The sequence below is a fragment of the Lissotriton vulgaris genome, chromosome 3_1, assembly GCF_964263255.1.
Source record: "Lissotriton vulgaris chromosome 3_1, aLisVul1.2, whole genome shotgun sequence".
Classification (NCBI taxonomy): domain Eukaryota; kingdom Metazoa; phylum Chordata; class Amphibia; order Caudata; family Salamandridae; genus Lissotriton; species Lissotriton vulgaris.
Genome location: NC_141689.1, coordinates 533,354,375 through 533,363,677, shown reverse-complemented (window position 1 = coordinate 533,363,677; position 9,303 = coordinate 533,354,375).

Below are 9,303 nucleotides of genomic sequence, written 5' to 3'. Positions count from 1 at the left end.
TGAAAGTGATGGGCCCTTGAATGGCGCTGTCTGCTGGTGTGAGTGTTGAAATGTGATGGGTCCGCGGCTGGCGGTGTGAATGTTTTGTATGTGTCACACGTACGAAAGGTGTATGAATGGCCTGTAAAGAGGTTGGTGCCTTGACGTGGCTTTACAGCTCACGAGCTGTGAGTCAGTGGTTCAGTTTATCATACTTTCAATTATACGCAGTGTATTTCATTTTTTTGAAATTACTTGCGAATACAATTGTATGTACTGAATCATCACTCACCCTCGTGCCAAATCCAACCAGAATGTGTGTGTGCTTGCGGATTAGATGGCTGTGCAGTAATGTTTGTCTTTTATCTCTTTCTGAAGTAGGGTGTACCTTGTCTCTTATTGTGATTGTTGTAGTGTGTTGCTGTTCTTTCTGGATGGTGTCAATGGTCTGGTTTGTATCAGGTATGAAAGGCGCGTGAATGGCCTGTAAAATTGTTGGTGCCTTGTCGTGGCTTTACAGCTCACGAGTTGCGAGTCACTGGTTCGGTTTTTATGCATTTATTTATTGACAGTGCATTTCATTTTTTGAAATATCTTGTTAATAAAATTTTATGTACTGAACCATCACTCGCCCTCATGCCAAATCCAACCTGTATGTGTGTGTCTTTCAGGAATAGTTAGCCGTGCCTTGAATGTTTGACTTTTGAGTAACTCTGTTACGGTAAACATTATAGCTATAAATAACTTACTAAATTTAGTTATTATTGTTAAACCATGGAAGTATATGGTCATGTCTTTCTGGTGAATTCTATTGTTGATTTTTATCCAGAATCTCCTGCAAACTTGAAATTGTCTGTCACAATTTCCTTGAATCACACGCTCTCAAATTGAAAACTTAATTCTCCACTGTACGATTTGGACCGTTTCCTGTTGCTGCCACTATGCATGCCCACGCAAGTGAGGTACCATTTTTATCGGGAGACCTGGGGGAACGCTGGGTGGGAGGAAATTTGTGTGAGCCCAGTGATGCCACGCTTTCCCATGCAAAAAAGTGTGAAAAACCGTTGTATTTCAAAAGCTGGTGGGATTGACATTCAATACCACCAGCTTTTGCAAGAGGGGTTACCTGGGTTTTTGGCCCAGTGCGAGACGGCCATGTAGGGAAACCTACCAAACCCACACATTTCTGAAAAGTAGACACCCGGGGGCTTCCAAGGAGGTATGGCTTGCGTGGATCCTCCAACGTTCCTTTACCCAGAATCCCTTGCAAACCTCAATTTTTGATGGAAAAATCAGTTTTTACACACTTTTTTTGTGTGGGAAAGCGTGGCGTCACTGGGCTCACACAAATTTCCTCCCACCCAGCGTTCCCCCAGGTCTCCCGATAAAAATGGTACCTCACTTGCGTGGGTAGGCATAGTGGCTGCGAAAGGAAATGGTTCAAATTGTACGGTGGTGAATTTACAATACCAAATTGCAAAACAACCTTGATTTTTGGGGGGGGGCACCTGAGTTTTTGGCCGGGGGCTCGGCGGGCATCTTTGGAAACTACCAAACCCAAACAGTTCTGAAAACTAGACACCCGGGGGAGTCCAGGGAGGTATGGCAAGCGTGGGTCCCCCAATGTTTTCCTACCCAGAAATCCCTGCAAACCACAAATTTAGGTTAAAAAAACAGTTTTCCATACATTTTTGCGTGGGATCGCCGTGTCGGCACAAATGTCCTACCACCCTGCGTTCCCCTTGTTCTCCCGAGTAAAATGATACCTCACTTGTGTGGGTGGCCCAAAGGCCTGTGACTAAGGCAGGGGGGCTTAATTTGTAACACTGAAATACTACTTTTTTCAACATTCGTTTTTGGCCTGTTCTGCTTTGGGGCACCCACACAAGTGAGGTATCCTTTTACTCGGGAGAACAAGGGGAGCACTGGGTGGTAGGACATTTTTGCCGGCACGGTGATTCCACGCAAAAAAGTTTGGAAAAGTGATTATTTTACCTAATTTTAAGGTTTGCAAGGTGTTCTGGGTAGGAAAACGTTCGGGGACCTACGCATGCCATACCTCCCTGGACTCCCCCGGGGGTCTACTTTTCAGAACTGTTTGGGTTTTGTACTTTCCAAAGAATTCCACCGAGCCCCGGGCCAAAAACTCAGGTGCCCCCCCCCAAAAATCAAGGTTGTTTTGCAATTTGGTATTGTAAATTCATCACCGTACAATTTGAACCATTTCCTTTCGCAGCCACTATGCCTACCCACGCAAGTGAGGTACCATTTTTATCGAGAGACCTGGGGGACGCTGGGTCGGAGGAAATTTGTAGATCCACGCAGATTCCGGAACTTTCCACCACAGAAATGTGAGGAAAATGCCTTTTTATTTTCCAATTTCTTAGCTTTGCAAGGGATTCTGGGTAAGAGAACCTGGCGGTAGGCAGTCAAGTCACCCCATCCTGTATTCCCCTGGGTGTCTACTTTTCAAAAATATATAGGTTTGCTAGGTTTCCCTAGGTGCCGGCAGAGCTAGGGTTCAAAAACAAAAGGTAGTCTCTTTGCCCAAAAAGGGCACAATTTCACTGAAAAATTGAGTTGTGACCACGTTGCGTTTTGCGCTGTTTCCTGTCGCAGCCACTATGCCTACCCACGCAAGTGAGATACCATTTTTCTCGGGAGATCTGTGGGAACGCTGGGTGGGTGGAAATTTGTTGATCCACGCAGATTACGGAACTTTCCACCACAGAAATGTGAGGAAAATGCGTTTTTTTTCTCCAATTTCTTAGCTTTGCAAGGGATTCTGGGTAAGAGAACCTGGGGGTAGGCAGTCGAGTCACCCCATCCTGAATTCCCCTGGGTGTCTACTTTTCAAAAATATATAGGTTTGCTAGGTTTCCCTAGGTGCCGGCAGAGCTAGGGTTCAAAAACAAAAGGTAGTCTCTTTGCCCAAAAAGTGCACAATTTCACTGAAAAATTGAGTTGTGACCACGTTGCGTTTTGCGCTGTTTCCTGTCGCAGCCACTATGCCTACCCATGCAAGTGAGATACCATTTTTCTCGGGAGACCTGGGGGAACGCTGGGTGGGTGGAAATTTGTTAATCCACGCAGATTCCGGAACTTTGCACCACAGAAATGTGAGGAAAATGCGTTTTTTTGTCAAATTCTTAACTTTGCAAGGGATTCTGGGTAAGAGAACCTGGGGGTAGGCAGTCGAGTCACCCCATCCTGAATTCCCCTGGGTGTTTACTTTTCAAAAATATATAGGTTTGCTAGGTTTCCCTAGGTGCCGGCAGAGCTAGGGTTCAAAAACAAAAGGTAGTCTCTTTGCCCAAAAAGTGCACAATTTCACTGAAAAATTGAGTTGTGACCAGGTTGCGTTTTGCACTGTTTCCTGTCGCAGCCACTATGCCTACCCAAGCAAGTGAGATACAATTTTTCTCGGGAGACCTGGGGGAACGCTGGGTGGGTGGAAATTTGTTGATCCACGCAGATTCCGGAAATTTCCACCACAGAAATGTGAGGAAAATGCGTTTTTTTCCCAATTTCTTAGCTTTGCAAGGGATTCTGGGTAAGAGAACCTGGGGGTAGGCAGTCGAGTCACCCCATCCTGAATTCCCCTGGGTGTCTACTTTTCAAAAATATATAGGTTTGCTAGGTTTCCCTAGGTGCCGGCAGAGCTAGGGTTCAAAAATAAAAGGTAGTCTCTTTGCCCAAAAAGTGCACAATTTCATTGAAAAATTGAGTTGTGACCACGTTGCGTTTTGCACTGTTTCCTGTCGCAGCCACTATGCCTACCCACGCAAATGAGATACCATTTTTCTCGGAAGACCTGGGGGAACGCTGGGTGGGTGGAAATTTGTTGATCCACGCAGATTCCGGAACTTTCCACCACAGAAATGTGAGGAAAATGCGTTTTTTTTCTCCAATTTCTTAGCTTAGCAAGGGATTCTGGGTAAGAGAACCTGGGGGTAGGCAGTCGAGTGACCCCATCCTGAATTCCCCTGGGTGTCTACTTTTCAAAAATATATAGGTTTGCTAGGTTTCCCTAGGTGCCGGCAGAGCTAGGGTTCAAAAACAAAAGGTAGTCTCTTTGCCCAAAAAGTGCGCAATTTCACTGAAAAATTGAGTTGTGACCAGGTTGCGTTTTGCACTGTTTCCTGTCGCAGCCACTATGCCTACCCACGCAAGTGAGATACCATTTTTCTCGGGAGACCTAGGGGAACGCTGGGTGGGTGGAAATTTGTTGATCCACGCAGATTCCGGAACTTTCCACCACAGAAATGTAAGGAAAATTCGTTTTTTTCCCAATTTCTTAGCTTTGCAAAGGATTCTGGGTAAGAGAACCTGGGGGTAGGCAGTCGAGTCACCCCATCCTGAATTCCCCTGGGTGTCTACTTTTCAAAAATATATAGGTTTGCTAGGTTTCCCTAGGTGCCGGCAGAGCTAGGGTTCAAAAACAAAAGGTAGTCTCTTTGCCCAAAAAGTGCACAATTTCACTGAAAAATTGAGTTGTGACCACGTTGCGTTTTGCACTGTTTCCTGTCGCAGCCACTATGCCTACCCACGCAAATGAGATACCATTTTTCTCGGTAGACCTGGGGGAACGCTGGGTGTGTGGAAATTTTTTGATCCACACAGATTCCGGAACTTTCCACCACAGAAATGTGAGGAAAATGCGTTTTTTTTCCAATTTCTTATCTTTGCAAGGGATTCTGGGTAAGAGAACCTGGGGGTAGGCAGTCGAGTGACCCCATCCTGAATTCCCCTGGGTGTCTACTTTTCAAAAATATATTGGTTTGCTAGGTTTCCCTAGGTGCCGGCAGAGCTAGGGTTCAAAAACAAAAGGTAGTCTCTTTGCCCAAAAAGGGCACAATTTCACTGCAAAATTGAGTTGTGACCACGTTGCGTTTTGCGCTGTTTCCTGTCGCAGGCACTAGGCAGACCCAGGCAAGTGAGGTAGCATTTTTTTCAGGAGACCTGGGGAAACGCTGGGTGGGTGGAAATTTGTTGATCCACACAGATTCCAGAACTTTCCACCACAGAAATGTGAGGAAAATGTTTTTTTTTTCAAATTTCTCAACTTTACAAGGGATTCTGGGTAACAGAACCTGGGGGTAGGCAGTCGAGTCACCCCATCCTGAATTCCCCTGGATGTCTAGTTTTCAAAAATGTATAGGTTTGCTAGGTTTCCCTAGATGCCGGCAGAGCTAGGGTTCAAAAACAAAAGGTAGTCTCTTGGCCCAAAAAGGGCACAATTTCACTGAACAATTGAGTTGTGACCACGTTGCGTTTTGCACTGTTTCCTGTCGCAGCCACTATGCCTACCCACGCAAGTGAGATACCATTTTTCTCGGGAGACCTGGGGGAACGCTGGGTGGGTAGAAATTTGTTGATCCACGCAGATTCCAAAACTTTCCACCACAGAAATGTGAGGAAAATGTGTTTTTTTTGTCAAATTCTTAGCTTTGCAAGGGATTCTGGGTAACAAAACCTGAGGGTAGGCAGACGAGTCACCCCATCCTGTATTCCCCTGGGTGTCTAGTTTTCAAAAATGTATAGGTTTGCTAGGTTTCCCTAGGTGCTGGCAGAGCTAGGACTCAAAAACAAAAGGTAGTCTCTTTGTCCAAAAAGCACAAGATTTCACTGGGAAATTGAGGTGCAACCACGTTGCGTTTTGCGCTGTTTCGTGTCGCAGCCACTATGCCTACCCACGCAAGTGAAGTACCATTTTTCTTGGGAGACCTGGGGGAACGCTGGGTGAGTAGAAATTTGTTGATCCACGCAGACTCCAAAACTTTCCACCACAGAAATGTGAGGAAAATGTGTTTTTTTTGTCAAATTCTTAGCTTTGCAAGGGATTCTGGGTAACAAACCCTGAGGGTAGGCAGAGGAGTCACCCCATCCTGAATTACCCTGGGTGTCTACTTTTCAAAAATGTATAGGTTTGCTAGGTTTCCTTGGGTGCTGGCAGAGCTAGGGCGCAAAAACAAAAGGTAGTCTTTTTGTCCAAAAAGTGCAAAATTTTACTGGGAAATTGAGGTGCGACCATGTTGTTTTTTGCGCTGTTTCATGTCGCAGCCACTATGCCTACCCACGCAAGTGAGGTACCATTTTTTTTGGGAGACCTGGGGGAACGCTGGGTGGGTGGATATTTCTAGATCCACGCAGATTCCAGAACTTTCCACCACAGAAATGTGAGGAAAATGTGTTTATTTTGTCAAAATCCTAGCTTTGCAAGGTATTCTGGGTAACAAAACCTGGGGGTAGGCAGACGAGTCACCCCATCCTGAATTCCCCTGGGTGTCTACTTTTCAAAAATGTATAGGTTTGCTAGGTTTCCCTAGGTGCTGGCAGAGCTAGGGCTCAAAAACAAAAGGTAGTCTCTTTGTCCAAAGAGCGCAAGATTTCACTGGGAAATTGAGGTGCGCCCACGTTGCGTTTTGCGCTGTTTCGTGTCGCAGCCACTATGCCTACCCATGCAAGTGAGGTACCATTGTTTTCGGGAGACCTGGGGGAACACTGGGTGGGTGGAAATTTGTTGATCCAAGCAGATTCCAGAACTTTCCTCCACAGAAATGTGAGGAAAATGTGTTTTTTTTGTCAAATTCTTAGGTTTGCAAGGGATTCTGGGTAACAAGACCTGGAAGTAGGCAGTCGAGTCACCCCATCCTGAATTCCCCTGCGTGTCTACTTTTCATAAATGTATAGGTTTGCTAGATTTCCCTAGGTGCCGGCAGAGCTAGGGTGCAAAAACTACAGGTAGGCACTTTGCTAAAAAAGGGTCAATTTGTAACTGCAAAATTTAGGTGTCAACACGTTGCATTTTGCGCCGTTTCCTGTTGCAGGCACAAGGCCGACCCACACAAGTGAGGTACCGTTTTTATCGGGAGACTTGGGGTAATTCAGATTTGTAAATCAACTGTTATTACCAATTGAGCTTTTGCGCATTTCTCCCTTTCAATGAAAGACATTGTGTAAAAAAAAAATAATTTTGAAAAATGACCAATAATTCTCATGCTAGTATGAGTATTCCCAATTTTGAAAATTAGCAATAATATACTGTTTCTGAACTCTATATTTTGTACCCAATTCAGAAATACATAGGTGTCTTTCATACAGATTTTTCCATGTATACATTTTCCAAGACAAAGTGCTCTATACCCAGTAAATGAAAAAATACCATTGCAAGTTGCTGCTCAGTTTTTGGATCTGGGTTCGTCGGGTTCTTGGTGAAACTACACGTCCTATATATCCCCACAACCAGGAAGGTCTAACGGATGCAACGGTATATTGCTTTCCAAGAGCTGTCAAAACTAGAAAAAATTATAGGTGAAAACGTTGAGACAAAAGGCTGTTTTTTTCAACAAATGTTCAATTATTCCAATATTTAACTGTAAGTTTCTATAAAGAAACCTTCATGGATTTAGACAAATGACCCCTTTCTGAATTCAGAATTTTGTCTACGTTTTGAAAATGTACAGCTTTCTAGGATCCATTATTGCTTTCAAACTCATTTCTACCATTAACTGGAAGGAGGTGGAAAGCTCTAAAAATAGCAAAAATAGGCTATGTCCCAGAAAAATGCCAAAACTGTGTGAAAAATGTCGGTTCTCTGACAAAAGACTGTCATTTCCTAAAAGCTGAGAAAATGGAGATTTCAGCCCCAGAAACCCTTTTTTGATAACATTTTCAGGGAAAAACCCAGAGGCTTTCATTTGCAGCCCGTTTTTCCCATTTTTCTGAAAAAAACAAAAAAATCACTATATTTTGGTTAATTTCTGGGACCCCTCCAAGGTAATCCACAAACCCTGGGCGCCTTTAGAATCCACATGATGTTGGAAGAAAAGGACGCAAATTTGGCGTGGATACCTTATGTGGTCAAAAAGTTACAAGGGCCTAAGCGCGCACTACCCCAAATCGCCAATAAAGGGCTTAGCACAGGAGGGGAAAAGGCCTAGCAGCAAAGGGGTTAAAAAATTCTACTACAACATTGGTGGAAGCAGAAGAAACAAACTTAACTTCAAGCCATTTTGAGTGGTAATCCATAAGAACAAGGGCATAACGAGAATCAGAGGGAAGGCACATAAACGGACCCGAAATATCAAAAGCAATTTTTTTCCAAGGCAACGTAGGCCAAGTGGTTGTCTTCAAAGGAGGAACATTGACTTTCAACATTTTGTCATTTCCTACACAAACAGGACACTCTCTAACCTTGTGTTCAACCAAACGATCCAAGGATGGCCACAAGAAATAATTCCTTATCAATCTTTTCATGGCCGACATACCTGGATGAGTTTTATGTGCGACATCTAAAATTAAATTTTGTATAGTAAAAGGTGGAACACACTTGCAGGACTTGAAGACTAAATTATTCTCCAATTCTAGTTCATTGGAAACATTGAAAAATGGCATAAAATTTTCTTTTAACAACTTTTTATCAGGCCAACCTTCAAGAATAAATGTTTTAACATCCTGTAAAGTAAGATCTTGTTTGTCAGAAGTTTCCCACAACTCTTCTGAAATTTCAGCAAAAGAGGTAGGACATTCTGCAAACAAGTAACCACATCAGAGTCATTCAAATTTTTGCACTCAGCAATTGGAGATGGATGGCGAGACATAAAATCTGCGACCACATTTTTTTTTCCAGGGACATACTCCGGGGTGAAAGAATATTCTTGGAGTCGTGAAGTTAACCTGGAAATACGAGCCGTGGCATTCCAACCTCCACCAGGGGAAAGAATGTTAACTAATGGCTTGTGATCAGTTCTCAGAATAAATTTATTTCCCCAAATAAAATTTCTGAAGTGCTCAATTAATCTTGACTAAAAAATGTCCTAACATCTCTACATTGGTACCATTGAAACTAACTGCGCTAATTTCAGAAGGAAGAATGGGGCATATTATCAAGGGGGTTTATCTCCGCTTTTTTGGCTTTAAAAGCCAAGAAAGCGGAGATAAAATTATCTCCCTATTACCAAGCTGCCGCTAACACCAGTTAGCGACAGCTAGTAGGAGATAGCGACCATCTTGGGCCCCACTTTGCATGTCAGTGATATTTATCACTAATGAGATGCAAAGTGGGCGTGCCAAGATGTTAGAGACTGAAAACAGTCGCTAACATCGCTATCTCCTATTACCAACTTTTGGAGATATTCGCGCTAAGCGGGAATATCTCCAAAAGCTAACACCTGCCCTGAGCAGTTCTTAGCCATGTTATCCAATGGGAGGTGGATAACATGGCTAAGAGCATTTGCTCGATAATGCATGAATATCGCTGACTTTTCAGCGATATTCATGCATTTCGGCCGTTTTTTATCGCATTTGCGATAAACCTTGTTA